Source organism: Crinia signifera, chromosome 7 (genome assembly GCF_055691185.1).
Source record: "Crinia signifera chromosome 7, ASM5569118v1, whole genome shotgun sequence".
In the NCBI taxonomy this organism is placed as follows: domain Eukaryota; kingdom Metazoa; phylum Chordata; class Amphibia; order Anura; family Myobatrachidae; genus Crinia; species Crinia signifera.
In genome coordinates this window covers 106,869,171-106,893,910 of record NC_139223.1, presented here as the reverse complement: position 1 = coordinate 106,893,910, position 24,740 = coordinate 106,869,171, and the positions used below count along the sequence as shown (strand labels likewise).

General features: G+C 38.7%; 40 non-coding genes and 13 pseudogenes across 40 annotated transcripts; all 53 read left to right on the top strand.

Annotated features, from left to right (window-relative positions):
- The first annotated feature begins 178 nt into the window (after positions 1–178).
- LOC146024048 (5S ribosomal RNA) lies at positions 179–297 on the top strand. Its single transcript, XR_014453445.1, has one exon. It is a non-coding gene; the product is annotated as a 5S ribosomal RNA (ribosomal RNA).
- Positions 298–642: 345 nt separating this feature from the next.
- Positions 643–761, top strand: LOC146024082 (5S ribosomal RNA). The gene has a single exon (XR_014453477.1). It is a non-coding gene; the product is annotated as a 5S ribosomal RNA (ribosomal RNA).
- Positions 762–1,106: 345 nt separating this feature from the next.
- LOC146025389 (5S ribosomal RNA) lies at positions 1,107–1,215 on the top strand (annotated as a pseudogene).
- A 344-nt stretch (positions 1,216–1,559) lies between these two features.
- On the top strand, positions 1,560–1,678 carry LOC146021595 (5S ribosomal RNA). The gene has a single exon (XR_014451074.1). It is a non-coding gene; the product is annotated as a 5S ribosomal RNA (ribosomal RNA).
- A 345-nt stretch (positions 1,679–2,023) lies between these two features.
- Positions 2,024–2,142, top strand: LOC146023543 (5S ribosomal RNA). The gene has a single exon (XR_014452957.1). It is a non-coding gene; the product is annotated as a 5S ribosomal RNA (ribosomal RNA).
- A 344-nt stretch (positions 2,143–2,486) lies between these two features.
- Positions 2,487–2,605, top strand: LOC146022334 (5S ribosomal RNA). The gene has a single exon (XR_014451795.1). It is a non-coding gene; the product is annotated as a 5S ribosomal RNA (ribosomal RNA).
- A 344-nt stretch (positions 2,606–2,949) lies between these two features.
- Positions 2,950–3,068, top strand: LOC146023685 (5S ribosomal RNA). Its single transcript, XR_014453094.1, has one exon. It is a non-coding gene; the product is annotated as a 5S ribosomal RNA (ribosomal RNA).
- A 347-nt stretch (positions 3,069–3,415) lies between these two features.
- LOC146024047 (5S ribosomal RNA) lies at positions 3,416–3,534 on the top strand. Its single transcript, XR_014453444.1, has one exon. It is a non-coding gene; the product is annotated as a 5S ribosomal RNA (ribosomal RNA).
- A 345-nt stretch (positions 3,535–3,879) lies between these two features.
- Positions 3,880–3,998, top strand: LOC146023166 (5S ribosomal RNA). Its single transcript, XR_014452592.1, has one exon. It is a non-coding gene; the product is annotated as a 5S ribosomal RNA (ribosomal RNA).
- A 345-nt stretch (positions 3,999–4,343) lies between these two features.
- LOC146025096 (5S ribosomal RNA) lies at positions 4,344–4,462 on the top strand (annotated as a pseudogene).
- A 344-nt stretch (positions 4,463–4,806) lies between these two features.
- On the top strand, positions 4,807–4,925 carry LOC146022711 (5S ribosomal RNA). The gene has a single exon (XR_014452156.1). It is a non-coding gene; the product is annotated as a 5S ribosomal RNA (ribosomal RNA).
- Positions 4,926–5,270: 345 nt separating this feature from the next.
- LOC146021947 (5S ribosomal RNA) lies at positions 5,271–5,389 on the top strand. Its single transcript, XR_014451416.1, has one exon. It is a non-coding gene; the product is annotated as a 5S ribosomal RNA (ribosomal RNA).
- A 344-nt stretch (positions 5,390–5,733) lies between these two features.
- On the top strand, positions 5,734–5,852 carry LOC146022770 (5S ribosomal RNA). Its single transcript, XR_014452212.1, has one exon. It is a non-coding gene; the product is annotated as a 5S ribosomal RNA (ribosomal RNA).
- A 347-nt stretch (positions 5,853–6,199) lies between these two features.
- On the top strand, positions 6,200–6,318 carry LOC146022804 (5S ribosomal RNA). Its single transcript, XR_014452245.1, has one exon. It is a non-coding gene; the product is annotated as a 5S ribosomal RNA (ribosomal RNA).
- Positions 6,319–6,663: 345 nt separating this feature from the next.
- Positions 6,664–6,772, top strand: LOC146025260 (5S ribosomal RNA; annotated as a pseudogene).
- A 344-nt stretch (positions 6,773–7,116) lies between these two features.
- LOC146022333 (5S ribosomal RNA) lies at positions 7,117–7,235 on the top strand. The gene has a single exon (XR_014451794.1). It is a non-coding gene; the product is annotated as a 5S ribosomal RNA (ribosomal RNA).
- A 343-nt stretch (positions 7,236–7,578) lies between these two features.
- On the top strand, positions 7,579–7,697 carry LOC146022332 (5S ribosomal RNA). Its single transcript, XR_014451793.1, has one exon. It is a non-coding gene; the product is annotated as a 5S ribosomal RNA (ribosomal RNA).
- A 347-nt stretch (positions 7,698–8,044) lies between these two features.
- Positions 8,045–8,164, top strand: LOC146025075 (5S ribosomal RNA; annotated as a pseudogene).
- Positions 8,165–8,509: 345 nt separating this feature from the next.
- Positions 8,510–8,628, top strand: LOC146023165 (5S ribosomal RNA). The gene has a single exon (XR_014452591.1). It is a non-coding gene; the product is annotated as a 5S ribosomal RNA (ribosomal RNA).
- Positions 8,629–8,973: 345 nt separating this feature from the next.
- Positions 8,974–9,092, top strand: LOC146024878 (5S ribosomal RNA; annotated as a pseudogene).
- A 344-nt stretch (positions 9,093–9,436) lies between these two features.
- On the top strand, positions 9,437–9,555 carry LOC146022710 (5S ribosomal RNA). Its single transcript, XR_014452155.1, has one exon. It is a non-coding gene; the product is annotated as a 5S ribosomal RNA (ribosomal RNA).
- Positions 9,556–9,900: 345 nt separating this feature from the next.
- On the top strand, positions 9,901–10,019 carry LOC146023164 (5S ribosomal RNA). Its single transcript, XR_014452590.1, has one exon. It is a non-coding gene; the product is annotated as a 5S ribosomal RNA (ribosomal RNA).
- Positions 10,020–10,363: 344 nt separating this feature from the next.
- Positions 10,364–10,482, top strand: LOC146022709 (5S ribosomal RNA). The gene has a single exon (XR_014452154.1). It is a non-coding gene; the product is annotated as a 5S ribosomal RNA (ribosomal RNA).
- Positions 10,483–10,829: 347 nt separating this feature from the next.
- On the top strand, positions 10,830–10,948 carry LOC146023542 (5S ribosomal RNA). Its single transcript, XR_014452956.1, has one exon. It is a non-coding gene; the product is annotated as a 5S ribosomal RNA (ribosomal RNA).
- A 344-nt stretch (positions 10,949–11,292) lies between these two features.
- Positions 11,293–11,411, top strand: LOC146022331 (5S ribosomal RNA). Its single transcript, XR_014451792.1, has one exon. It is a non-coding gene; the product is annotated as a 5S ribosomal RNA (ribosomal RNA).
- Positions 11,412–11,754: 343 nt separating this feature from the next.
- On the top strand, positions 11,755–11,873 carry LOC146022330 (5S ribosomal RNA). Its single transcript, XR_014451791.1, has one exon. It is a non-coding gene; the product is annotated as a 5S ribosomal RNA (ribosomal RNA).
- A 347-nt stretch (positions 11,874–12,220) lies between these two features.
- Positions 12,221–12,339, top strand: LOC146024046 (5S ribosomal RNA). The gene has a single exon (XR_014453443.1). It is a non-coding gene; the product is annotated as a 5S ribosomal RNA (ribosomal RNA).
- Positions 12,340–12,684: 345 nt separating this feature from the next.
- LOC146023162 (5S ribosomal RNA) lies at positions 12,685–12,803 on the top strand. The gene has a single exon (XR_014452588.1). It is a non-coding gene; the product is annotated as a 5S ribosomal RNA (ribosomal RNA).
- Positions 12,804–13,148: 345 nt separating this feature from the next.
- LOC146024877 (5S ribosomal RNA) lies at positions 13,149–13,267 on the top strand (annotated as a pseudogene).
- A 344-nt stretch (positions 13,268–13,611) lies between these two features.
- Positions 13,612–13,730, top strand: LOC146023565 (5S ribosomal RNA). Its single transcript, XR_014452979.1, has one exon. It is a non-coding gene; the product is annotated as a 5S ribosomal RNA (ribosomal RNA).
- A 345-nt stretch (positions 13,731–14,075) lies between these two features.
- On the top strand, positions 14,076–14,194 carry LOC146023540 (5S ribosomal RNA). Its single transcript, XR_014452954.1, has one exon. It is a non-coding gene; the product is annotated as a 5S ribosomal RNA (ribosomal RNA).
- A 344-nt stretch (positions 14,195–14,538) lies between these two features.
- On the top strand, positions 14,539–14,657 carry LOC146022329 (5S ribosomal RNA). Its single transcript, XR_014451790.1, has one exon. It is a non-coding gene; the product is annotated as a 5S ribosomal RNA (ribosomal RNA).
- Positions 14,658–15,001: 344 nt separating this feature from the next.
- Positions 15,002–15,120, top strand: LOC146022677 (5S ribosomal RNA). The gene has a single exon (XR_014452122.1). It is a non-coding gene; the product is annotated as a 5S ribosomal RNA (ribosomal RNA).
- A 345-nt stretch (positions 15,121–15,465) lies between these two features.
- Positions 15,466–15,584, top strand: LOC146023161 (5S ribosomal RNA). The gene has a single exon (XR_014452587.1). It is a non-coding gene; the product is annotated as a 5S ribosomal RNA (ribosomal RNA).
- Positions 15,585–15,929: 345 nt separating this feature from the next.
- LOC146025095 (5S ribosomal RNA) lies at positions 15,930–16,048 on the top strand (annotated as a pseudogene).
- A 344-nt stretch (positions 16,049–16,392) lies between these two features.
- LOC146022707 (5S ribosomal RNA) lies at positions 16,393–16,511 on the top strand. The gene has a single exon (XR_014452152.1). It is a non-coding gene; the product is annotated as a 5S ribosomal RNA (ribosomal RNA).
- A 344-nt stretch (positions 16,512–16,855) lies between these two features.
- On the top strand, positions 16,856–16,974 carry LOC146022328 (5S ribosomal RNA). The gene has a single exon (XR_014451789.1). It is a non-coding gene; the product is annotated as a 5S ribosomal RNA (ribosomal RNA).
- A 347-nt stretch (positions 16,975–17,321) lies between these two features.
- Positions 17,322–17,440, top strand: LOC146024045 (5S ribosomal RNA). The gene has a single exon (XR_014453442.1). It is a non-coding gene; the product is annotated as a 5S ribosomal RNA (ribosomal RNA).
- Positions 17,441–17,785: 345 nt separating this feature from the next.
- LOC146023160 (5S ribosomal RNA) lies at positions 17,786–17,904 on the top strand. The gene has a single exon (XR_014452586.1). It is a non-coding gene; the product is annotated as a 5S ribosomal RNA (ribosomal RNA).
- A 345-nt stretch (positions 17,905–18,249) lies between these two features.
- On the top strand, positions 18,250–18,368 carry LOC146025152 (5S ribosomal RNA; annotated as a pseudogene).
- Positions 18,369–18,712: 344 nt separating this feature from the next.
- LOC146022706 (5S ribosomal RNA) lies at positions 18,713–18,831 on the top strand. Its single transcript, XR_014452151.1, has one exon. It is a non-coding gene; the product is annotated as a 5S ribosomal RNA (ribosomal RNA).
- A 344-nt stretch (positions 18,832–19,175) lies between these two features.
- On the top strand, positions 19,176–19,294 carry LOC146022327 (5S ribosomal RNA). Its single transcript, XR_014451788.1, has one exon. It is a non-coding gene; the product is annotated as a 5S ribosomal RNA (ribosomal RNA).
- A 347-nt stretch (positions 19,295–19,641) lies between these two features.
- On the top strand, positions 19,642–19,760 carry LOC146025092 (5S ribosomal RNA; annotated as a pseudogene).
- Positions 19,761–20,105: 345 nt separating this feature from the next.
- On the top strand, positions 20,106–20,224 carry LOC146023159 (5S ribosomal RNA). Its single transcript, XR_014452585.1, has one exon. It is a non-coding gene; the product is annotated as a 5S ribosomal RNA (ribosomal RNA).
- A 345-nt stretch (positions 20,225–20,569) lies between these two features.
- Positions 20,570–20,688, top strand: LOC146024875 (5S ribosomal RNA; annotated as a pseudogene).
- Positions 20,689–21,032: 344 nt separating this feature from the next.
- On the top strand, positions 21,033–21,151 carry LOC146023471 (5S ribosomal RNA). The gene has a single exon (XR_014452887.1). It is a non-coding gene; the product is annotated as a 5S ribosomal RNA (ribosomal RNA).
- A 344-nt stretch (positions 21,152–21,495) lies between these two features.
- LOC146022326 (5S ribosomal RNA) lies at positions 21,496–21,614 on the top strand. The gene has a single exon (XR_014451787.1). It is a non-coding gene; the product is annotated as a 5S ribosomal RNA (ribosomal RNA).
- A 347-nt stretch (positions 21,615–21,961) lies between these two features.
- On the top strand, positions 21,962–22,080 carry LOC146024044 (5S ribosomal RNA). Its single transcript, XR_014453441.1, has one exon. It is a non-coding gene; the product is annotated as a 5S ribosomal RNA (ribosomal RNA).
- A 345-nt stretch (positions 22,081–22,425) lies between these two features.
- On the top strand, positions 22,426–22,544 carry LOC146024842 (5S ribosomal RNA; annotated as a pseudogene).
- Positions 22,545–22,889: 345 nt separating this feature from the next.
- LOC146025132 (5S ribosomal RNA) lies at positions 22,890–23,008 on the top strand (annotated as a pseudogene).
- A 344-nt stretch (positions 23,009–23,352) lies between these two features.
- LOC146022322 (5S ribosomal RNA) lies at positions 23,353–23,471 on the top strand. Its single transcript, XR_014451785.1, has one exon. It is a non-coding gene; the product is annotated as a 5S ribosomal RNA (ribosomal RNA).
- A 347-nt stretch (positions 23,472–23,818) lies between these two features.
- LOC146024043 (5S ribosomal RNA) lies at positions 23,819–23,937 on the top strand. The gene has a single exon (XR_014453440.1). It is a non-coding gene; the product is annotated as a 5S ribosomal RNA (ribosomal RNA).
- Positions 23,938–24,282: 345 nt separating this feature from the next.
- LOC146024841 (5S ribosomal RNA) lies at positions 24,283–24,401 on the top strand (annotated as a pseudogene).
- The last annotated feature ends 339 nt before the right edge of the window (positions 24,402–24,740 follow it).

Sequence of the window (24,740 nt, the reverse complement as noted above, 5' to 3'; positions counted from 1 at the left end):
CAGTGTATGAGCCTCTTTAGTAGTTTCATTTAAGATCCCCTGCTAATATCATGTCCTGTAGGTCTTTTTACATTACCAAAACATGATTTTTTTCATTAAGCCAAAACAGTTAGGAAACTTTTTTTATTAGCTTACCTGGTGATAGAAGTAGAAGAGGGCAAAAAAGTGCATGTATCTCACCTACAGCCATACCACATTGGATAGGGCCAATCTCATCTGATCTTGGAAGCTAAGCAGTGTTGGGCCTGGTTAGTACTTGGGTGGGAGACCACATGGGAACACCAGGTGTTGTAGGTTTTTTCACATTACTGGCAAATTGTTTTTATTCTCTATCTATTTAAATTGGAAACTTTTTCTTTTTATTGCCAGCACAGACATTTAGCAGAGGTCAAACATACACAATAGCCATCACCTAAAGACTTACCACACTGTTTAGGCCCAATTCCAACTGCTTTTGGCAGCTAAACAGTGTTGAGCCTCTTTAGTAGTTTAATTTAAGATCCCCTGCTAATATCATGTCCTGTAGGTCTTTTTACATTGCCAACACATGATTTTTTTCAGTAAGCAAAAACAGTTACGAAACTTTTTTATTAGCTTACCTGGTGATAGAAGTAGAAGAGGGCAAAAAAGTGCCTGTATCTCACATACAGCCATACCACATTGGATATGCCCAATCTCGTCTGATCTTGGAAGCTAAGCAGTGTTTGGCCTGGTTAGTACTTGGGTGGGAGACCACATGGGAACACCAGGTGCTGTAGGTTTTTTCACATTACTGGCAAATTGTTTTTATTCTCTAGCTATTTAAATTGGAAACTTTTTCTTTTTATTGCCTGTAGAGACATTTGTAAGAGGTCAAACAGACACAATAGCCATCACCTAAAGACTTACCACACTGTTTAGGCCCAATTCCAACTGCTTTTGGCAGCTAAACAGTGTTGAGCCTCTTTAGTAGTTTAATTTAAGATCCCCTGCTAATATCATGTCCTGTAGGTCTTTTTACATTACCAAAACATGATTTTTTTAATTAAGCCAAAACAGTTAGGAAACTTTTTTATTAGCTTACCTGGTGATATAAGTAGAAGAGGGCAAAAAAGTGCATGTATCTCACCTACAGCCATACCACATTGGATAGCCCTGATCTTGGAAGCTAAGAAGTGTTGGGCCTGGTTAGTAATTGGGTGGGAGACCACATGGGAACACCAGGTGCTGTAGGTTTTTTCACATTACTGGCAAATTGTTTTTATTCTCTATCTATTTAAATTGGAAACTTTTTCTTTTTATTGCCAGCACAGACATTTAGAAGAGGTCAAACATACACAATAGCCATCACCTAAAGACTTACCACACTGTTTAGGCCCAATTCCAACTGCTTTTGGCAGCTAAACAGTGTTGAGCCTCTTTAGTATTTTAATTTAAGATCCCCTGCTAATATCATGTCCTGTAGGTCTTTTTACATTACCAACACATGATTTTTTTCAGTAAGCAAAAACAGTTAGGAAGCTTTTTTATTAGCTTACCTGGTGATAGAAGAGAAGAGGGCAAAAAAGAGCATGTATCTCACCTACAGCCATACCACACTGGATAGGCCCAATCTCATCTGATCTTGGAAGCTAAGCAGTGTTGGGCTTGGTTAGTACTTGGGTGGGAGACCACATGGGAACACCAGGTGCTGTAGGTTTTTTCACATTACTGGCAAATTGTTTTTATTCTCTATCTATTTAAATTGGAAACTTTTTCTTTTTATTGCCAGCACAGACATTTAGAAGAGGTCAAACATACACAATAGCCATCACCTAAAGACTTACCACACTGTTTAGGCCCAATTCCAACTGCTTTTGGCAGCTAAACAGTGTTGAGCCTCTTTAGTCGTTTAATTTAAGATCCCCTGCTAATATCATGTCCTGTAGGTCTTTTTACATTGCCAACACATGATTTTTTTCAGTAAGCAAAAACAGTTACGAAGCTTTTTTATTAGCTTACCTGGTGATAGAAGTAGAAGAGGGCAAAAAAGTGCCTGTATCTCACCTACAGCCATACCACATTGGATATGCCCAATCTCGTCTGATCTTGGAAGCTAAGCAGTGTTGGGCCTGGTTAGTACTTGGGTGGGAGACAACATGGGAACACCAGGTGCTGTAGGTTTTTTCACATTACTGGCAAATTGTTTTTATTCTCTAGCTATTTAAATTGGAAACTTTTTCTTTTTATTGCCTGTAGAGACATTTGTAAGAGGTCAAACAGACACAATAGCCATCACCTAAAGACTTACCACACTGTTTAGGCCCAATTCCAACTGCTTTTGGCAGCTAAACAGTGTTAAGCCTCTTTAGTAGTTTAATTTAAGATCCCCTGCTAATATCATGTCCTGTAGGTCTTTTTACATTACCAACACATGATTTTTTTCAGTAAGCAAAAACAGTTAGGAAGCTTTTTTATTAGCTTACCTGGTGATAGAAGAGAAGAGGTCAAAAAAGAGCATGTATCTCACCTACAGCCATACCACATTGGATAGGCCCAATCTCGTCTGATCTTGGAAGCTAAGCAGTGTTGGGCCTGGTTAGTACTTGGGTGGGAGACCACATGGGAACACCTGGTGCTGTAGGTTTTTTCACATTACTGGCAAATTGTTTTTATTCTCTATCTATTTAAATTGGAAACTTTTTCTTTTTATTGCCAGCACAGACATTTAGAAGAGGTCAAACATACACAATAGCCATCACCTAAAGACTTACCACACTGTTTAGGCCCAATTCCAACTGCTTTTGGCAGCTAAACAGTGTTGAGCCTCTTTAGTATTTTAATTTAAGATCCCCTGCTAATATCATGTCCTGTAGGTCTTTTTACATTACCAACACATGATTTTTTTCAGTAAGCAAAAACAGTTAGGAAGCTTTTTTATTAGCTTACCTGGTGATAGAAGAGAAGAGGGCAAAAAAGAGCATGTATCTCACCTACAGCCATACCACATTGGATAGGCCCAATCTCGTCTGATCTTGGAAGCTAAGCAGTGTTGGGCCTGGTTAGTACTTGGGGGGGAGACCACATGGGAACACCTGGTGCTGTAGGTTTTTTCACATTACTGGCAAATTGTTTTTATTCTCTAGCTATTTAAATTGGAAATTTTTTCTTTTTATTGCCAGTACAGACATTTGGAAGAGGTCAAACAGACACAATAGCCATCACCTAAAGACTTACCACACTGTTTAGGCCCAATTCCAACTGCTTTTGGCAACTAAACAGTGTATGAGCCTCTTTAGTTGTTTCATTTAAGATCCCCTGCTAATATCATGTCCTGTAGGTCTTTTTACATTACCAAAACATGATTTTTTTCATTAAGCCAAAACAGTTAGGAAACTTTTTTTATTAGCTTACCTGGTGATAGAAGTAGAAGAGGGCAAAAAAGTGCATGTATCTCACCTACAGCCATACCACATTGGATAGGGCCAATCTCATCTGATCTTGGAAGCTAAGCAGTGTTGGGCCTGGTTAGTACTTGGGTGGGAGACCACATGGGAACACCAGGTGTTGTAGGTTTTTTCACATTACTGGCAAATTGTTTTTATTCTCTATCTATTTAAATTGGAAACTTTTTCTTTTTATTGCCAGCACAGACATTTAGCAGAGGTCAAACATACACAATAGCCATCACCTAAAGACTTACCACACTGTTTAGGCCCAATTCCAACTGCTTTTGGCAGCTAAACAGTGTTGAGCCTCTTTAGTAGTTTAATTTAAGATCCCCTGCTAATATCATGTCCTGTAGGTCTTTTTACATTGCCAACACATGATTTTTTTCAGTAAGCAAAAACAGTTACGAAACTTTTTTATTAGCTTACCTGGTGATAGAAGTAGAAGAGGGCAAAAAAGTGCCTGTATCTCACCTACAGCCATACCACATTGGATATGCCCAATCTCGTCTGATCTTGGAAGCTAAGCAGTGTTTGGCCTGGTTAGTACTTGGGTGGGAGACCACATGGGAACACCAGGTGCTGTAGGTTTTTTCACATTACTGGCAAATTGTTTTTATTCTCTAGCTATTTAAATTGGAAACTTTTTCTTTTTATTGCCTGTAGAGACATTTGTAAGAGGTCAAACAGACACAATAGCCATCACCTAAAGACTTACCACACTGTTTAGGCCCAATTCCAACTGCTTTTGGCAGCTAAACAGTGTTGAGCCTCTTTAGTAGTTTAATTTAAGATCCCCTGCTAATATCATGTCCTGTAGGTCTTTTTACATTACCAAAACATGATTTTTTTAATTAAGCCAAAACAGTTAGGAAACTTTTTTATTAGCTTACCTGGTGATATAAGTAGAAGAGGGCAAAAAAGTGCATGTATCTCACCTACAGCCATACCACATTGGATAGCCCAAATCTCGTCTGATCTTGGAAGCTAAGAAGTGTTGGGCCTGGTTAGTAATTGGGTGGGAGACCACATGGGAACACCAGGTGCTGTAGGTTTTTTCACATTACTGGCAAATTGTTTTTATTCTCTATCTATTTAAATTGGAAACTTTTTCTTTTTATTGCCAGCACAGACATTTAGAAGAGGTCAAACATACACAATAGCCATCACCTAAAGACTTACCACACTGTTTAGGCCCAATTCCAACTGCTTTTGGCAGCTAAACAGTGTTGAGCCTCTTTAGTATTTTAATTTAAGATCCCCTGCTAATATCATGTCCTGTAGGTCTTTTTACATTACCAACACATGATTTTTTTCAGTAAGCAAAAACAGTTAGGAAGCTTTTTTATTAGCTTACCTGGTGATAGAAGAGAAGAGGGCAAAAAAGAGCATGTATCTCACCTACAGCCATACCACATTGGATAGGCCCAATCTCATCTGATCTTGGAAGCTAAGCAGTGTTGGGCTTGGTTAGTACTTGGGTGGGAGACCACATGGGAACACCAGGTGCTGTAGGTTTTTTCACATTACTGGCAAATTGTTTTTATTCTCTATCTATTTAAATTGGAAACTTTTTCTTTTTATTGCCAGCACAGACATTTAGAAGAGGTCAAACATACACAATAGCCATCACCTAAAGACTTACCACACTGTTTAGGCCCAATTCCAACTGCTTTTGGCAGCTAAACAGTGTTGAGCCTCTTTAGTATTTTAATTTAAGATCCCCTGCTAATATCATGTCCTGTAGGTCTTTTTACATTACCAACACATGATTTTTTTCAGTAAGCAAAAACAGTTACGAAACTTTTTTATTAGCTTACCTGGTGATAGAAGTAGAAGAGGGCAAAAAAGTGCCTGTATCTCACCTACAGCCATACCACATTGGATATGCCCAATCTCGTCTGATCTTGGAAACTAAGCAGTGTTGGGCCTGGTTAGTACTTGGGTGGGAGACCACATGGGAACACCAGGTGCTGTAGGTTTTTTCACATTACTGGCAAATTGTTTTTATTCTCTAGCTATTTAAATTGGAAACTTTTTCTTTTTATTGCCTGTAGAGACATTTGTAAGAGGTCAAACAGACACAATAGCCATCACCTAAAGACTTACCACACTGTTTAGGCCCAATTCCAACTGCTTTTGGCAGCTAAACAGTGTTGAGCCTCTTTAGTAGTTTAATTTAAGATCCCCTGCTAATATCATGTCCTGTAGGTCTTTTTACATTACCAACACATGATTTTTTTCAGTAAGCAAAAACAGTCAGGAAGCTTTTTTATTAGCTTACCTGGTGATAGAAGAGAAGAGGGCAAAAAAGAGCATGTATCTCACCTACAGCCATACCACATTGGATAGGCCCAATCTCGTCTGATCTTGGAAGCTAAGCAGTGTTGGGCCTGGTTAGTACTTAGGTGGGAGACCACATGGGAACACCTGGTGCTGTAGGTTTTTTTCACATTACTGGCAAATTGTTTTTATTCTCTAGCTATTTAAATTGGAAACTTTTTCTTTTTATTGCCAGTACAGACATTTGGAAGAGGTCAAACAGACACAATAGCCATCACCTAAAGACTTACCACACTGTTTAGGCCCAATTCCAACTGCTTTTGGCAGCTAAACAGTGTATGAGCCTCTTTAGTAGTTTCATTTAAAATCCCCTGCTAATATAATGTCCTGTAGGTCTTTTTACATTACCAAAACATGATTTTTTTCATTAAGCCAAAACAGTTAGGAAACTTTTTTATTAGCTTACCTGGTGATAGAAGTAGAAGAGGGCAAAAAAGTGCAAGTATCTCACCTACAGCCATACCACATTGGATAGGCCCAATCTCGTCTGATCTTGGAAGCTAAGCAGTGTTGGGCCTGGTTAGTACTTGGCTGGGAGACCACATGGGAACACCAGGTGCTGTAGGTTTTTTCACGTTACTGGCAAATTGTTTTTATTCTCTAGCTATTTAAATTGGAAACTTTTTCTTTTTATTGCCAGTACAGACATTTGGAAGAGGTCAAACAGACACAATAGCCATCACCTAAAGACTTACCACACTGTTTAGGCCCAATTCCAACTGCTTTTGGCAGCTAAACAGTGTTGAGCCTCTTTAGTAGTTTAATTTAAGATCCCCTGCTAATATCATGTCCTGTAGGTCTTTTTACATTGCCAACACATGATTTTTTTCAGTAAGCAAAAACAGTTACGAAACTTTTTTATTAGCTTACCTGGTGATAGAAGTAGAAGAGGGCAAAAAAGTGCCTGTATCTCACCTACAGCCATACCACATTGGATATGCCTGATCTTGGAAGCTAAGCAGTGTTGGGCCTGGTTAGTACTTGGGTGGGAGACAACATGGGAACACCAGGTGCTGTAGGTTTTTTCACATTACTGGCAAATTGTTTTTATTCTCTATCTATTTAAATTGGAAACTTTTTCTTTTTATTGCCTGTAGAGACATTTGTAAGAGGTCAAACAGACACAATAGCCATCACCTAAAGACTTACCACACTGTTTAGGCCCAATTCCAACTGCTTTTGGCAGCTAAACAGTGTTAAGCCTCTTTAGTAGTTTAATTTAAGATCCCCTGCTAATATCATGTCCTGTAGGTCTTTTTACATTACCAACACATGATTTTTTTCAGTAAGCAAAAACAGTTAGGAAGCTTTTTTATTAGCTTACCTGGTGATAGAAGAGAAGAGGTCAAAAAAGAGCATGTATCTCACCTACAGCCATACCACATTGGATAGGCCCAATCTCGTCTGATCTTGGAAGCTAAGCAGTGTTGGGCCTGGTTAGTACTTGGGTGGGAGACCACATGGGAACACCTGGTGCTGTAGGTTTTTTCACATTACTGGCAAATTTTTTTATTCTCTATCTATTTAAATTGGAAACTTTTTCTTTTTATTGCCAGCACAGACATTTAGAAGAGGTCAAACATACACAATAGCCATCACCTAAAGACTTACCACACTGTTTAGGCCCAATTCCAACTGCTTTTGGCAGCTAAACAGTGTTGAGCCTCTTTAGTATTTTAATTTAAGATCCCCTGCTAATATCATGTCCTGTAGGTCTTTTTACATTACCAACACATGATTTTTTTCAGTAAGCAAAAACAGTTAGGAAGCTTTTTTATTAGCTTACCTGGTGATAGAAGAGAAGAGGGCAAAAAAGAGCATGTATCTCACCTACAGCCATACCACATTGGATAGGCCCAATCTCGTCTGATCTTGGAAGCTAAGCAGTGTTGGGCCTGGTTAGTACTTGGGTGGGAGACCACATGGGAACACCTGGTGCTGTAGGTTTTTTCACATTACTGGCAAATTGTTTTTATTCTCTAGCTATTTAAATTGGAAACTTTTTCTTTTTATTGCCAGTACAGACATTTGGAAGAGGTCAAACAGACACAATAGCCATCACCTAAAGACTTACCACACTGTTTAGGCCCAATTCCAACTGCTTTTGGCAACTAAACAGTGTATGAGCCTCTTTAGTTGTTTCATTTAAGATCCCCTGCTAATATCATGTCCTGTAGGTCTTTTTACATTACCAAAACATGATTTTTTTCATTAAGCCAAAACAGTTAGGAAACTTTTTTTATTAGCTTACCTGGTGATAGAAGTAGAAGAGGGCAAAAAAGTGCATGTATCTCACCTACAGCCATACCACATTGGATAGGGCCAATCTCATCTGATCTTGGAAGCTAAGCAGTGTTGGGCCTGGTTAGTACTTGGGTGGTGAGACCACATGGGAACACCAGGTGTTGTAGGTTTTTTCACATTACTGGCAAATTGTTTTTATTCTCTATCTATTTAAATTGGAAACTTTTTCTTTTTATTGCCAGCACAGACATTTAGCAGAGGTCAAACATACACAATAGCCATCACCTAAAGACTTACCACACTGTTTAGGCCCAATTCCAACTGCTTTTGGCAGCTAAACAGTGTTGAGCCTCTTTAGTAGTTTAATTTAAGATCCCCTGCTAATATCATGTCCTGTAGGTCTTTTTACATTGCCAACACATGATTTTTTTCAGTAAGCAAAAACAGTTACGAAACTTTTTTATTAGCTTACCTGGTGATAGAAGTAGAAGAGGGCAAAAAAGTGCCTGTATCTCACCTACAGCCATACCACATTGGATATGCCCAATCTCGTCTGATCTTGGAAGCTAAGCAGTGTTTGGCCTGGTTAGTACTTGGGTGGGAGACCACATGGGAACACCAGGTGCTGTAGGTTTTTTCACATTACTGGCAAATTGTTTTTATTCTCTAGCTATTTAAATTGGAAACTTTTTCTTTTTATTGCCTGTAGAGACATTTGTAAGAGGTCAAACAGACACAATAGCCATCACCTAAAGACTTACCACACTGTTTAGGCCCAATTCCAACTGCTTTTGGCAGCTAAACAGTGTTGAGCCTCTTTAGTAGTTTCATTTAAGATCCCCTGCTAATATCATGTCCTGTAGGTCTTTTTACATTACCAAAACATGATTTTTTTAATTAAGCCAAAACAGTTAGGAAACTTTTTTATTAGCTTACCTGGTGATATAAGTAGAAGAGGGCAAAAAAGTGCATGTATCTCACCTACAGCCATACCACATTGGATAGCCCCAATCTCGTCTGATCTTGGAAGCTAAGAAGTGTTGGGCCTGGTTAGTAATTGGGTGGGAGACCACATGGGAACACCAGGTGCTGTAGGTTTTTTCACATTACTGGCAAATTGTTTTTATTCTCTATCTATTTAAATTGGAAACTTTTTCTTTTTATTGCCAGCACAGACATTTAGAAGAGGTCAAACATACACAATAGCCATCACCTAAAGACTTACCACACTGTTTAGGCCCAATTCCAACTGCTTTTGGCAGCTAAACAGTGTTGAGCCTCTTTAGTATTTTAATTTAAGATCCCCTGCTAATATCATGTCCTGTAGGTCTTTTTACATTACCAACACATGATTTTTTTCAGTAAGCAAAAACAGTTAGGAAGCTTTTTTATTAGCTTACCTGGTGATAGAAGAGAAGAGGGCAAAAAAGAGCATGTATCTCACCTACAGCCATACCACATTGGATAGGCCCAATCTCATCTGATCTTGGAAGCTAAGCAGTGTTGGGCTTGGTTAGTACTTGGGTGGGAGACCACATGGGAACACCAGGTGCTGTAGGTTTTTTCACATTACTGGCAAATTGTTTTTATTCTCTATCTATTTAAATTGGAAACTTTTTCTTTTTATTGCCAGCACAGACATTTAGAAGAGGTCAAACATACACAATAGCCATCACCTAAAGACTTACCACACTGTTTAGGCCCAATTCCAACTGCTTTTGGCAGCTAAACAGTGTTGAGCCTCTTTAGTAGTTTAATTTAAGATCCCCTGCTAATATCATGTCCTGTAGGTCTTTTTACATTGCCAACACATGATTTTTTTCAGTAAGCAAAAACAGTTACGAAACTTTTTTATTAGCTTACCTGGTGATAGAAGTAGAAGAGGGCAAAAAAGTGCCTGTATCTCACCTACAGCCATACCACATTGGATATGCCCAATCTCGTCTGATCTTGGAAGCTAAGCAGTGTTTGGCCTGGTTAGTACTTGGGTGGGAGACCACATGGGAACACCAGGTGCTGTAGGTTTTTTCACATTACTGGCAAATTGTTTTTATTCTCTAGCTATTTAAATTGGAAACTTTTTCTTTTTATTGCCTGTAGAGACATTTGTAAGAGGTCAAACAGACACAATAGCCATCACCTAAAGACTTACCACACTGTTTAGGCCCAATTCCAACTGCTTTTGGCAGCTAAACAGTGTTGAGCCTCTTTAGTAGTTTAATTTAAGATCCCCTGCTAATATCATGTCCTGTAGGTCTTTTTACATTACCAACACATGATTTTTTTCAGTAAGCAAAAACAGTTAGGAAGCTTTTTTATTAGCTTACCTGGTGATAGAAGAGAAGAGGGCAAAAAAGAGCATGTATCTCACCTACAGCCATACCACATTGGATAGGCCCAATCTCATCTGATCTTGGAAGCTAAGCAGTGTTGGGCTTGGTTAGTACTTGGGTGGGAGACCACATGGGAACACCAGGTGCTGTAGGTTTTTTCACATTACTGGCAAATTGTTTTTATTCTCTATCTATTTAAATTGGAAACTTTTTCTTTTTATTGCCAGCACAGACATTTAGAAGAGGTCAAACATACACAATAGCCATCACCTAAAGACTTACCACACTGTTTAGGCCCAATTCCAACTGCTTTTGGCAGCTAAACAGTGTTGAGCCTCTTTAGTCGTTTAATTTAAGATCCCCTGCTAATATCATGTCCTGTAGGTCTTTTTACATTGCCAACACATGATTTTTTTCAGTAAGCAAAAACAGTTACGAAGCTTTTTTATTAGCTTGTACCTGGTGATAGAAGTAGAAGAGGGCAAAAAAGTGCCTGTATCTCACCTACAGCCATACCACATTGGATATGCCCAATCTCGTCTGATCTTGGAAGCTAAGCAGTGTTGGGCCTGGTTAGTACTTGGGTGGGAGACAACATGGGAACACCAGGTGCTGTAGGTTTTTTCACATTACTGGCAAATTGTTTTTATTCTCTAGCTATTTAAATTGGAAACTTTTTCTTTTTATTGCCTGTAGAGACATTTGTAAGAGGTCAAACAGACACAATAGCCATCACCTAAAGACTTACCACACTGTTTAGGCCCAATTCCAACTGCTTTTGGCAGCTAAACAGTGTTAAGCCTCTTTAGTAGTTTAATTTAAGATCCCCTGCTAATATTATGTCCTGTAGGTCTTTTTACATTACCAACACATGATTTTTTTCAGTAAGCAAAAACAGTTAGGAAGCTTTTTTATTAGCTTACCTGGTGATAGAAGAGAAGAGGTCAAAAAAGAGCATGTATCTCACCTACAGCCATACCACATTGGATAGGCCCAATCTCGTCTGATCTTGGAAGCTAAGCAGTGTTGGGCCTGGTTAGTACTTGGGTGGGAGACCACATGGGAACACCTGGTGCTGTAGGTTTTTTCACATTACTGGCAATTTTTTTTATTCTCTATCTATTTAAATTGGAAACTTTTTCTTTTTATTGCCAGCACAGACATTTAGAAGAGGTCAAACATACACAATAGCCATCACCTAAAGACTTACCACACTGTTTAGGCCCAATTCCTACTGCTTTTGGCAGCTAAACAGTGTTGAGCCTCTTTAGTATTTTAATTTAAGATCCCCTGCTAATATCATGTCCTGTAGGTCTTTTTACATTACCAACACATGATTTTTTTCAGTAAGCAAAAACAGTTAGGAAGCTTTTTTATTAGCTTACCTGGTGATAGAAGAGAAGAGGGCAAAAAAGAGCATGTATCTCACCTACAGCCATACCACATTGGATAGGCCCAATCTCGTCTGATCTTGGAAGCTAAGCAGTGTTGGGCCTGGTTAGTACTTGGGTGGGAGACCACATGGGAACACCTGGTGCTGTAGGTTTTTTCACATTACTGGCAAATTGTTTTTATTCTCTAGCTATTTAAATTGGAAACTTTTTCTTTTTATTGCCAGTACAGACATTTGGAAGAGGTCAAACAGACACAATAGCCATCACCTAAAGACTTACCACACTGTTTAGGCCCAATTCCAACTGCTTTTGGCAACTAAACAGTGTATGAGCCTCTTTAGTTGTTTCATTTAAGATCCCCTGCTAATATCATGTCCTGTAGGTCTTTTTACATTACCAAAACATGATTTTTTTCATTAAGCCAAAACAGTTAGGAAACTTTTTTTATTAGCTTACCTGGTGATAGAAGTAGAAGAGGGCAAAAAAGTGCATGTATCTCACCTACAGCCATACCACATTGGATAGGGCCAATCTCATCTGATCTTGGAAGCTAAGCAGTGTTGGGCCTGGTTAGTACTTGGGTGGGAGACCACATGGGAACACCAGGTGTTGTAGGTTTTTTCACATTACTGGCAAATTGTTTTTATTCTCTATCTATTTAAATTGGAAACTTTTTCTTTTTATTGCCAGCACAGACATTTAGCAGAGGTCAAACATACACAATAGCCATCACCTAAAGACTTACCACACTGTTTAGGCCCAATTCCAACTGCTTTTGGCAGCTAAACAGTGTTGAGCCTCTTTAGTAGTTTAATTTAAGATCCCCTGCTAATATCATGTCCTGTAGGTCTTTTTACATTGCCAACACATGATTTTTTTCAGTAAGCAAAAACAGTTACGAAACTTTTTTATTAGCTTACCTGGTGATAGAAGTAGAAGAGGGCAAAAAAGTGCCTGTATCTCACCTACAGCCATACCACATTGGATATGCCCAATCTCGTCTGATCTTGGAAGCTAAGCAGTGTTTGGCCTGGTTAGTACTTGGGTGGGAGACCACATGGGAACACCAGGTGCTGTAGGTTTTTTCACATTACTGGCAAATTGTTTTTATTCTCTAGCTATTTAAATTGGAAACTTTTTCTTTTTATTGCCTGTAGAGACATTTGTAAGAGGTCAAACAGACACAATAGCCATCACCTAAAGACTTACCACACTGTTTAGGCCCAATTCCAACTGCTTTTGGCAGCTAAACAGTGTTGAGCCTCTTTAGTAGTTTCATTTAAGATCCCCTGCTAATATCATGTCCTGTAGGTCTTTTTACATTACCAAAACATGATTTTTTTAATTAAGCCAAAACAGTTAGGAAACTTTTTTATTAGCTTACCTGGTGATATAAGTAGAAGAGGGCAAAAAAGTGCATGTATCTCACCTACAGCCATACCACATTGGATAGCCCCAATCTCGTCTGATCTTGGAAGCTAAGAAGTGTTGGGCCTGGTTAGTAATTGGGTGGGAGACCACATGGGAACACCAGGTGCTGTAGGTTTTTTCACATTACTGGCAAATTGTTTTTATTCTCTATCTATTTAAATTGGAAACTTTTTCTTTTTATTGCCAGCACAGACATTTAGAAGAGGTCAAACATACACAATAGCCATCACCTAAAGACTTACCACACTGTTTAGGCCCAATTCCAACTGCTTTTGGCAGCTAAACAGTGTTGAGCCTCTTTAGTATTTTAATTTAAGATCCCCTGCTAATATCATGTCCTGTAGGTCTTTTTACATTACCAACACATGATTTTTTTCAGTAAGCAAAAACAGTTAGGAAGCTTTTTTATTAGCTTACCTGGTGATAGAAGAGAAGAGGGCAAAAAAGAGCATGTATCTCACCTACAGCCATACCACATTGGATAGGCCCAATCTCATCTGATCTTGGAAGCAAAGCAGTGTTGGGCTTGGTTAGTACTTGGGTGGGAGACCACATGGGAACACCAGGTGCTGTAGGTTTTTTCACATTACTGGCAAATTGTTTTTATTCTCTATCTATTTAAATTGGAAACTTTTTCTTTTTATTGCCAGCACAGACATTTAGAAGAGGTCAAACATACACAATAGCCATCACCTAAAGACTTACCACACTGTTTAGGCCCAATTCCAACTGCTTTTGGCAGCTAAACAGTGTTGAGCCTCTTTAGTCGTTTAATTTAAGATCCCCTGCTAATATCATGTCCTGTAGGTCTTTTTACATTGCCAACACATGATTTTTTTCAGTAAGCAAAAACAGTTACGAAGCTTTTTTATTAGCTTACCTGGTGATAGAAGTAGAAGAGGGCAAAAAAGTGCCTGTATCTCACCTACAGCCATACCACATTGGATATGCCCAATCTCGTCTGATCTTGGAAGCTAAGCAGTGTTGGGCCTGGTTAGTACTTGGGTGGGAGACAACATGGGAACACCAGGTGCTGTAGGTTTTTTCACATTACTGGCAAATTGTTTTTATTCTCTAGCTATTTAAATTGGAAACTTTTTCTTTTTATTGCCTGTAGAGACATTTGTAAGAGGTCAAACAGACACAATAGCCATCACCTAAAGACTTACCACACTGTTTAGGCCCAATTCCAACTGCTTTTGGCAGCTAAACAGTGTTAAGCCTCTTTAGTAGTTTAATTTAAGATCCACTGCTAATATCATGTCCTGTAGGTCTTTTTACATTACCAACACATGATTTTTTTCAGTAAGCAAAAACAGTTAGGAAGCTTTTTTATTAGCTTACCTGGTGATAGAAGAGAAGAGGTCAAAAAAGAGCATGTATCTCACCTACAGCCATACCACATTGGATAGGCCCAATCTCGTCTGATCTTGGAAGCTAAGCAGTGTTGGGCCTGGTTAGTACTTGGGTGGGAGACCACATGGGAACACCTGGTGCTGTAGGTTTTTTCACATTACTGGCAAATTGTTTTTATTCTCTATCTATTTAAATTGGAAACTTTTTCTTTTTATTGCCAGCACAGACATTTAGAAGAGGTCAAACATACACAATAGCCATCACCTAAAGACTTACCACACTGTTTAGGCCCAATTCCAACTGCTTTTGGCAGCTAAACAGTGTTGAGCCTCTTTAGTATTTTAATTTAAGATCCCCTGCTAATATCATGTCCTGTAGGTCTTTTTACATTACCAACACATGATTTTTTTCAGTAAGCAAAAACAGTTAGGAAGCTTTTTTATTAGCTTACCTGGTGATAGAAGAGAAGAGGGCAAAAAAGAGCATGTATCTCACCTACAGCCATACCACATTGGATAGGCCCAATCTCATCTGATCTTGGAAGCTAAGCAGTGTTGGGCCTGGTTAGTACTTGGGTGGGAGACCACATGGGAACACCAGGTGTTGTAGGTTTTTTCACATTACTGGCAAATTGTTTTTATTCTCTATCTATTTAAATTGGAAACTTTTTCTTTTTATTGCCAGCACAGACATTTAGCAGAGGTCAAACATACACAATAGCCATCACCTAAAGACTTACCACACTGTTTAGGCCCAATTCCAACTGCTTTTGGCAGCTAAACAGTGTTGAGCCTCTTTAGTAGTTTAATTTAAGATCCCCTGCTAATATCATGTCCTGTAGGTCTTTTTACATTGCCAACACATGATTTTTTTCAGTAAGCAAAAACAGTTACGAAACTTTTTTATTAGCTTACCTGGTGATAGAAGTAGAAGAGGGCAAAAAAGTGCCTGTATCTCACCTACAGCCATACCACATTGGATATGCCCAATCTCGTCTGATCTTGGAAGCTAAGCAGTGTTTGGCCTGGTTAGTACTTGGGTGGGAGACCACATGGGAACACCAGGTGCTGTAGGTTTTTTCACATTACTGGCAAATTGTTTTTATTCTCTATCTATTTAAATTGGAAACTTTTTCTTTTTATTGCCAGCACAGACATTTAGAAGAGGTCAAACATACACAATAGCCATCACCTAAAGACTTACCACACTGTTTAGGCCCAATTCCAACTGCTTTTGGCAGCTAAACAGTGTTGAGCCTCTTTAGTAGTTTAATTTAAGATCCCCTGCTAATATCATGTCCTGTAGGTCTTTTTACATTACCAAAACATGATTTTTTTAATTAAGCCAAAACAGTTAGGAAACTTTTTTATTAGCTTACCTGGTGATATAAGTAGAAGAGGGCAAAAAAGTGCATGTATCTCACCTACAGCCATACCACATTGGATAGCCCAAATCTCGTCTGATCTTGGAAGCTAAGAAGTGTTGGGCCTGGTTAGTAATTGGGTGGGAGACCACATGGGAACACCAGGTGCTGTAGGTTTTTTCACATTACTGGCAAATTGTTTTTATTCTCTATCTATTTAAATTGGAAACTTTTTCTTTTTATTGCCAGCACAGACATTTAGAAGAGGTCAAACATACACAATAGCCATCACCTAAAGACTTACCACACTGTTTAGGCCCAATTCCAACTGCTTTTGGCAGCTAAACAGTGTTGAGCCTCTTTAGTATTTTAATTTAAGATCCCCTGCTAATATCATGTCCTGTAGGTCTTTTTACATTACCAACACATGATTTTTTTCAGTAAGCAAAAACAGTTAGGAAGCTTTTTTATTAGCTTACCTGGTGATAGAAGAGAAGAGGGCAAAAAAGAGCATGTATCTCACCTACAGCCATACCACATTGGATAGGCCCAATCTCATCTGATCTTGGAAGCTAAGCAGTGTTGGGCTTGGTTAGTACTTGGGTGGGAGACCACATGGGAACACCAGGTGCTGTAGGTTTTTTCACATTACTGGCAAATTGTTTTTATTCTCTATCTATTTAAATTGGAAACTTTTTCTTTTTATTGCCAGCACAGACATTTAGAAGAGGTCAAACATACACAATAGCCATCACCTAAAGACTTACCACACTGTTTAGGCCCAATTCCAACTGCTTTTGGCAGCTAAACAGTGTTGAGCCTCTTTAGTATTTTAATTTAAGATCCCCTGCTAATATCATGTCCTGTAGGTCTTTTTACATTACCAACACATGATTTTTTTCAGTAAGCAAAAACAGTTAGGAAGCTTTTTTATTAGCTTACCTGGTGATAGAAGAGAAGAGGGCAAAAAAGAGCATGTATCTCACCTACAGCCATACCACATTGGATAGGCCCAATCTCGTCTGATCTTGGAAGCTAAGCAGTGTTGGGCCTGGTTAGTACTTGGGTGGGAGACCACATGGGAACACCTGGTGCTGTAGGTTTTTTCACATTACTGGCAAATTGTTTTTATTCTCTAGCTATTTAAATTGGAAACTTTTTCTTTTTATTGCCAGTACAGACATTTGGAAGAGGTCAAACAGACACAATAGCCATCACCTAAAGACTTACCACACTGTTTAGGCCCAATTCCAACTGCTTTTGGCAACTAAACAGTGTATGAGCCTCTTTAGTTGTTTCATTTAAGATCCCCTGCTAATATCATGTCCTGTAGGTCTTTTTACATTACCAAAACATGATTTTTTTCATTAAGCCAAAACAGTTAGGAAACTTTTTTTATTAGCTTACCTGGTGATAGAAGTAGAAGAGGGCAAAAAAGTGCATGTATCTCACCTACAGCCATACCACATTGGATAGGGCCAATCTCATCTGATCTTGGAAGCTAAGCAGTGTTGGGCCTGGTTAGTACTTGGGTGGGAGACCACATGGGAACACCAGGTGTTGTAGGTTTTTTCACATTACTGGCAAATTGTTTTTATTCTCTATCTATTTAAATTGGAAACTTTTTCTTTTTATTGCCAGCACAGACATTTAGCAGAGGTCAAACATACACAATAGCCATCACCTAAAGACTTACCACACTGTTTAGGCCCAATTCCAACTGCTTTTGGCAGCTAAACAGTGTTGAGCCTCTTTAGTAGTTTAATTTAAGATCCCCTGCTAATATCATGTCCTGTAGGTCTTTTTACATTGCCAACACATGATTTTTTTCAGTAAGCAAAAACAGTTACGAAACTTTTTTATTAGCTTACCTGGTGATAGAAGTAGAAGAGGGCAAAAAAGTGCCTGTATCTCACCTACAGCCATACCACATTGGATATGCCCAATCTCGTCTGATCTTGGAAGCTAAGCAGTGTTTGGCCTGGTTAGTACTTGGGTGGGAGACCACATGGGAACACCAGGTGCTGTAGGTTTTTTCACATTACTGGCAAATTGTTTTTATTCTCTATCTATTTAAATTGGAAACTTTTTCTTTTTATTGCCAGCACAGACATTTAGAAGAGGTCAAACATACACAATAGCCATCACCTAAAGACTTACCACACTGTTTAGGCCCAATTCCAACTGCTTTTGGCAGCTAAACAGTGTTGAGCCTCTTTAGTAGTTTAATTTAAGATCCCCTGCTAATATCATGTCCTGTAGGTCTTTTTACATTACCAAAACATGATTTTTTTAATTAAGCCAAAACAGTTAGGAAACTTTTTTATTAGCTTACCTGGTGATATAAGTAGAAGAGGGCAAAAAAGTGCATGTATCTCACCTACAGCCATACCACATTGGATAGCCCAAATCTCGTCTGATCTTGGAAGCTAATAAGTGTTGGGCCTGGTTAGTAATTGGGTGGGAGACCACATGGGAACACCAGGTGCTGTAGGTTTTTTCACATTACTGGCAAATTGTTTTTATTCTCTATCTATTTAAATTGGAAACTTTTTCTTTTTATTGCCAGCACAGACATTTAGAAGAGGTCAAACATACACAATAGCCATCACCTAAAGACTTACCACACTGTTTAGGCCCAATTCCAACTGCTTTTGGCAGCTAAACAGTGTTGAGCCTCTTTAGTATTTTAATTTAAGATCCCCTGCTAATATCATGTCCTGTAGGTCTTTTTACATTACCAACACATGATTTTTTTCAGTAAGCAAAAACAGTTAGGAAGCTTTTTTATTAGCTTACCTGGTGATAGAAGAGAAGAGGGCAAAAAAGAGCATGTATCTCACCTACAGCCATACCACATTGGATAGGCCCAATCTCATCTGATCTTGGAAGCTAAGCAGTGTTGGGCTTGGTTAGTACTTGGGTGGGAGACCACATGGGAACACCAGGTGCTGTAGGTTTTTTCACATTACTGGCAAATTGTTTTTATTCTCTATCTATTTAAATTGGAAACTTTTTCTTTTTATTGCCAGCACAGACATTTAGAAGAGGTCAAACATACACAATAGCCATCACCTAAAGACTTACCACACTGTTTAGGCCCAATTCCAACTGCTTTTGGCAGCTAAACAGTGTTGAGCCTCTTTAGTATTTTAATTTAAGATCCCCTGCTAATATCATGTCCTGTAGGTCTTTTTACATTACCAACACATGATTTTTTTCAGTAAGCAAAAACAGTTAGGAAGCTTTTTTATTAGCTTACCTGGTGATAGAAGAGAAGAGGGCAAAAAAGAGCATGTATCTCACCTACAGCCATACCACATTGGATAGGCCCAATCTCGTCTGATCTTGGAAGCTAAGCAGTGTTGGGCCTGGTTAGTACTTGGGTGGGAGACCACATGGGAACACCTGGTGCTGTAGGTTTTTTCACATTACTGGCAAATTGTTTTTATTCTCTAGCTATTTAAATTGGAAACTTTTTCTTTTTATTGCCAGTACAGACATTTGGAAGAGGTCAAACAGACACAATAGCCATCACCTAAAGACTTACCACACTGTTTAGGCCCAATTCCAACTGCTTTTGGCAACTAAACAGTGTATGAGCCTCTTTAGTTGTTTCATTTAAGATCCCCTGCTAATATCATGTCCTGTAGGTCTTTTTACATTACCAAAACATGATTTTTTTCATTAAGCCAAAACAGTTAGGAAACTTTTTTTATTAGCTTACCTGGTGATAGAAGTAGAAGAGGGCAAAAAAGTGCATGTATCTCACCTACAGCCATACCACATTGGATAGGGCCAATCTCATCTGATCTTGGAAGCTAAGCAGTGTTTGTCCTGGTTAGTACTTGGGTGGGAGACCACATGGGAACACCAGGTGTTGTAGGTTTTTTCACATTACTGGCAAATTGTTTTTATTCTCTATCTATTTAAATTGGAAACTTTTTCTTTTTATTGCCAGCACAGACATTTAGCAGAGGTCAAACATACACAATAGCCATCACCTAAAGACTTACCACACTGTTTAGGCCCAATTCCAACTGCTTTTGGCAGCTAAACAGTGTTGAGCCTCTTTAGTAGTTTAATTTAAGATCCCCTGCTAATATCATGTCCTGTAGGTCTTTTTACATTGCCAACACATGATTTTTTTCAGTAAGCAAAAACAGTTACGAAACTTTTTTATTAGCTTACCTGGTGATAGAAGTAGAAGAGGGCAAAAAAGTGCCTGTATCTCACCTACAGCCATACCACATTGGATATGCCCAATCTCGTCTGATCTTGGAAGCTAAGCAGTGTTTGGCCTGGTTAGTACTTGGGTGGGAGACCACATGGGAACACCAGGTGCTGTAGGTTTTTTCACATTACTGGCAAATTGTTTTTATTCTCTAGCTATTTAAATTGGAAACTTTTTCTTTTTATTGCCTGTAGAGACATTTGTAAGAGGTCAAACAGACACAATAGCCATCACCTAAAGACTTACCACACTGTTTAGGCCCAATTCCAACTGCTTTTGGCAGCTAAACAGTGTTGAGCCTCTTTAGTAGTTTAATTTAAGATCCCCTGCTAATATCATGTCCTGTAGGTCTTTTTACATTACCAAAACATGATTTTTTTAATTAAGCCAAAACAGTTAGGAAACTTTTTTATTAGCTTACCTGGTGATATAAGTAGAAGAGGGCAAAAAAGTGCATGTATCTCACCTACAGCCATACCACATTGGATAGCCCCAATCTCGTCTGATCTTGGAAGCTAAGAAGTGTTGGGCCTGGTTAGTAATTGGGTGGGAGACCACATGGGAACACCAGGTGCTGTAGGTTTTTTCACATTACTGGCAAATTGTTTTTATTCTCTATCTATTTAAATTGGAAACTTTTTCTTTTTATTGCCAGCACAGACATTTAGAAGAGGTCAAACATACACAATAGCCATCACCTAAAGACTTACCACACTGTTTAGGCCCAATTCCAACTGCTTTTGGCAGCTAAACAGTGTTAAGCCTCTTTAGTAGTTTAATTTAAGATCCCCTGCTAATATCATGTCCTGTAGGTCTTTTTACATTACCAACACATGATTTTTTTCAGTAAGCCAAAACAGTTAGGAAGCTTTTTTATTAGCTTACCTGGTGATAGAAGAGAAGAGGTCAAAAAAGAGTATGTATCTCACCTACAGCCATACCACATTGGATAGGCCCAATCTCGTCTGATCTTGGAAGCTAAGCAGCGTTGGGCCTGGTTAGTACTTGGGTGGGAGACCACATGGGAACACCTGGTGCTGTAGGTTTTTTCACATTACTGGCAAATTGTTTTTATTCTCTATCTATTTAAATTGGAAACTTTTTCTTTTTATTGCCAGCACAGACATTTAGAAGAGGTCAAACATACACATTAGCCATCACCTAAAGACTTACCACACTGTTTAGGCCCAATTCCAACTGCTTTTGGCAGCTAAACAGTGTTGAGCCTCTTTAGTATTTTAATTTAAGATCCCCTGCTAATATCATGTCCTGTAGGTCTTTTTACATTACCAACACATGATTTTTTTCAGTAAGCAAAAACAGTTAGGAAGCTTTTTTATTAGCTTACCTGGTGATAGAAGAGAAGAGGGCAAAAAAGAGCATGTATCTCACCTACAGCCATACCACATTGGATAGGCCCAATCTCGTCTGATCTTGGAAGCTAAGCAGTGTTGGGCCTGGTTAGTACTTGGGTGGGAGACCACATGGGAACACCTGGTGCTGTAGGTTTTTTCACATTACTGGCAAATTGTTTTTATTCTCTAGCTATTTAAATTGGAAACTTTTTCTTTTTATTGCCAGTACAGACATTTGGAAGAGGTCAAACAGACACAATAGCCATCACCTAAAGACTTACCACACTGTTTAGGCCCAATTCCAACTGCTTTTGGCAACTAAACAGTGTATGAGCCTCTTTAGTTGTTTCATTTAAGATCCCCTGCTAATATCATGTCCTGTAGGTCTTTTTACATTACCAAAACATGATTTTTTTCATTAAGCCAAAACAGTTAGGAAACTTTTTTTATTAGCTTACCTGGTGATAGAAGTAGAAGAGGGCAAAAAAGTGCATGTATCTCACCTACAGCCATACCACATTGGATAGGGCCAATCTCATCTGATCTTGGAAGCTAAGCAGTGTTGGGCCTGGTTAGTACTTGGGTGGGAGACCACATGGGAACACCAGGTGTTGTAGGTTTTTTCACATTACTGGCAAATTGTTTTTATTCTCTATCTATTTAAATTGGAAACTTTTTCTTTTTATTGCCAGCACAGACATTTAGCAGAGGTCAAACATACACAATAGCCATCACCTAAAGACTTACCACACTGTTTAGGCCCAATTCCAAATGCTTTTGGCAGCTAAACAGTGTTGAGCCTCTTTAGTAGTTTAATTTAAGATCCCCTGCTAATATCATGTCCTGTAGGTCTTTTTACATTGCCAACACATGATTTTTTTCAGTAAGCAAAAACAGTTACGAAACTTTTTTATTAGCTTACCTGGTGATAGAAGTAGAAGAGGGCAAAAAAGTGCCTGTATCTCACCTACAGCCATACCACATTGGATATGCCCAATCTTGTCTGATCTTGGAAGCTAAGCAGTGTTTGTCCTGGTTAGTACTTGGGTGGGAGACCACATGGGAACACCAGGTGCTGTAGGTTTTTTCACATTACTGGCAAATTGTTTTTATTCTCTAGCTATTTAAATTGGAAACTTTTTCTTTTTATTGCCTGTAGAGACATTTGTAAGAGGTCAAACAGACACAATAGCCATCACCTAAAGACTTACCACACTGTTTAGGCCCAATTCCAACTGCTTTTGGCAGCTAAACAGTGTTGAGCCTCTTTAGTAGTTTAATTTAAGATCACCTGCTAATATCATGTCCTGTAGGTCTTTTTACATTACCAAAACATGATTTTTTTAATTAAGCCAAAACAGTTAGGAAACTTTTTTATTAGCTTACCTGGTGATATAAGTAGAAGAGGGCAAAAAAGTGCATGTATCTCGCCTACAGCCATACCACATTGGATAGCCCAAATCTCGTCTGATCTTGGAAGCTAAGAAGTGTTGGGCCTGGTTAGTAATTGGGTGGGAGACCACATGGGAACACCAGGTGCTGTAGGTTTTTTCACATTACTGGCAAATTGTTTTTATTCTCTATCTATTTAAATTGGAAACTTTTTCTTTTTATTGCCAGCACAGACATTTAGAAGAGGTCAAACATACACAATAGCCATCACCTAAAGACTTACCACACTGTTTAGGCCCAATTCCAACTGCTTTTGGCAGCTAAACAGTGTTGAGCCTCTTTAGTATTTTAATTTAAGATCCCCTGCTAATATCATGTCCTGTAGGTCTTTTTACATTACCAACACATGATTTTTTTCAGTAAGCAAAAACAGTTAGGAAGCTTTTTTATTAGCTTACCTGGTGATAGAAGAGAAGAGGGCAAAAAAGAGCATGTATCTCACCTACAGCCATACCACATTGGATAGGCCCAATCTCGTCTGATCTTGGAAGCTAAGCAGTGTTGGGCCTGGTTAGTACTTGGGTGGGAGACCACATGGGAACACCTGGTGCTGTAGGTTTTTTCACATTACTGGCAAATTGTTTTTATTCTCTAGCTATTTAAATTGGAAACTTTTTCTTTTTATTGCCAGTACAGACATTTGGAAGAGGTCAAACAGACACAATAGCCATCACCTAAAGACTTACCACACTGTTTAGGCCCAATTCCAACTGCTTTTGGCAACTAAACAGTGTATGAGCCTCTTTAGTTGTTTCATTTAAGATCCCCTGCTAATATCATGTCCTGTAGGTCTTTTTACATTACCAAAACATGATTTTTTTCATTAAGCCAAAACAGTTAGGAAACTTTTTTTATTAGCTTACCTGGTGATAGAAGTAGAAGAGGGCAAAAAAGTGCATGTATCTCACCTACAGCCATACCACATTGGATAGGGCCAATCTCATCTGATCTTGGAAGCTAAGCAGTGTTGGGCCTGGTTAGTACTTGGGTGGGAGACCACATGGGAACACCAGGTGTTGTAGGTTTTTTCACATTACTGGCAAATTGTTTTTATTCTCTATCTATTTAAATTGGAAACTTTTTCTTTTTATTGCCAGCACAGACATTTAGCAGAGGTCAAACATACACAATAGCCATCACCTAAAGACTTACCACACTGTTTAGGCCCAATTCCAAATGCTTTTGGCAGCTAAACAGTGTTGAGCCTCTTTAGTAGTTTAATTTAAGATCCCCTGCTAATATCATGTCCTGTAGGTCTTTTTACATTGCCAACACATGATTTTTTTCAGTAAGCAAAAACAGTTACGAAACTTTTTTATTAGCTTACCTGGTGATAGAAGTAGAAGAGGGCAAAAAAGTGCCTGTATCTCACCTACAGCCATACCACATTGGATATGCCCAATCTTGTCTGATCTTGGAAGCTAAGCAGTGTTTGTCCTGGTTAGTACTTGGGTGGGAGACCACATGGGAACACCAGGTGCTGTAGGTTTTTTCACATTACTGGCAAATTGTTTTTATTCTCTAGCTATTTAAATTGGAAACTTTTTCTTTTTATTGCCTGTAGAGACATTTGTAAGAGGTCAAACAGACACAATAGCCATCACCTAAAGACTTACCACACTGTTTAGGCCCAATTCCAACTGCTTTTGGCAGCTAAACAGTGTTGAGCCTCTTTAGTAGTTTAATTTAAGATCACCTGCTAATATCATGTCCTGTAGGTCTTTTTACATTACCAAAACATGATTTTTTTAATTAAGCCAAAACAGTTAGGAAACTTTTTTATTAGCTTACCTGGTGATATAAGTAGAAGAGGGCAAAAAAGTGCATG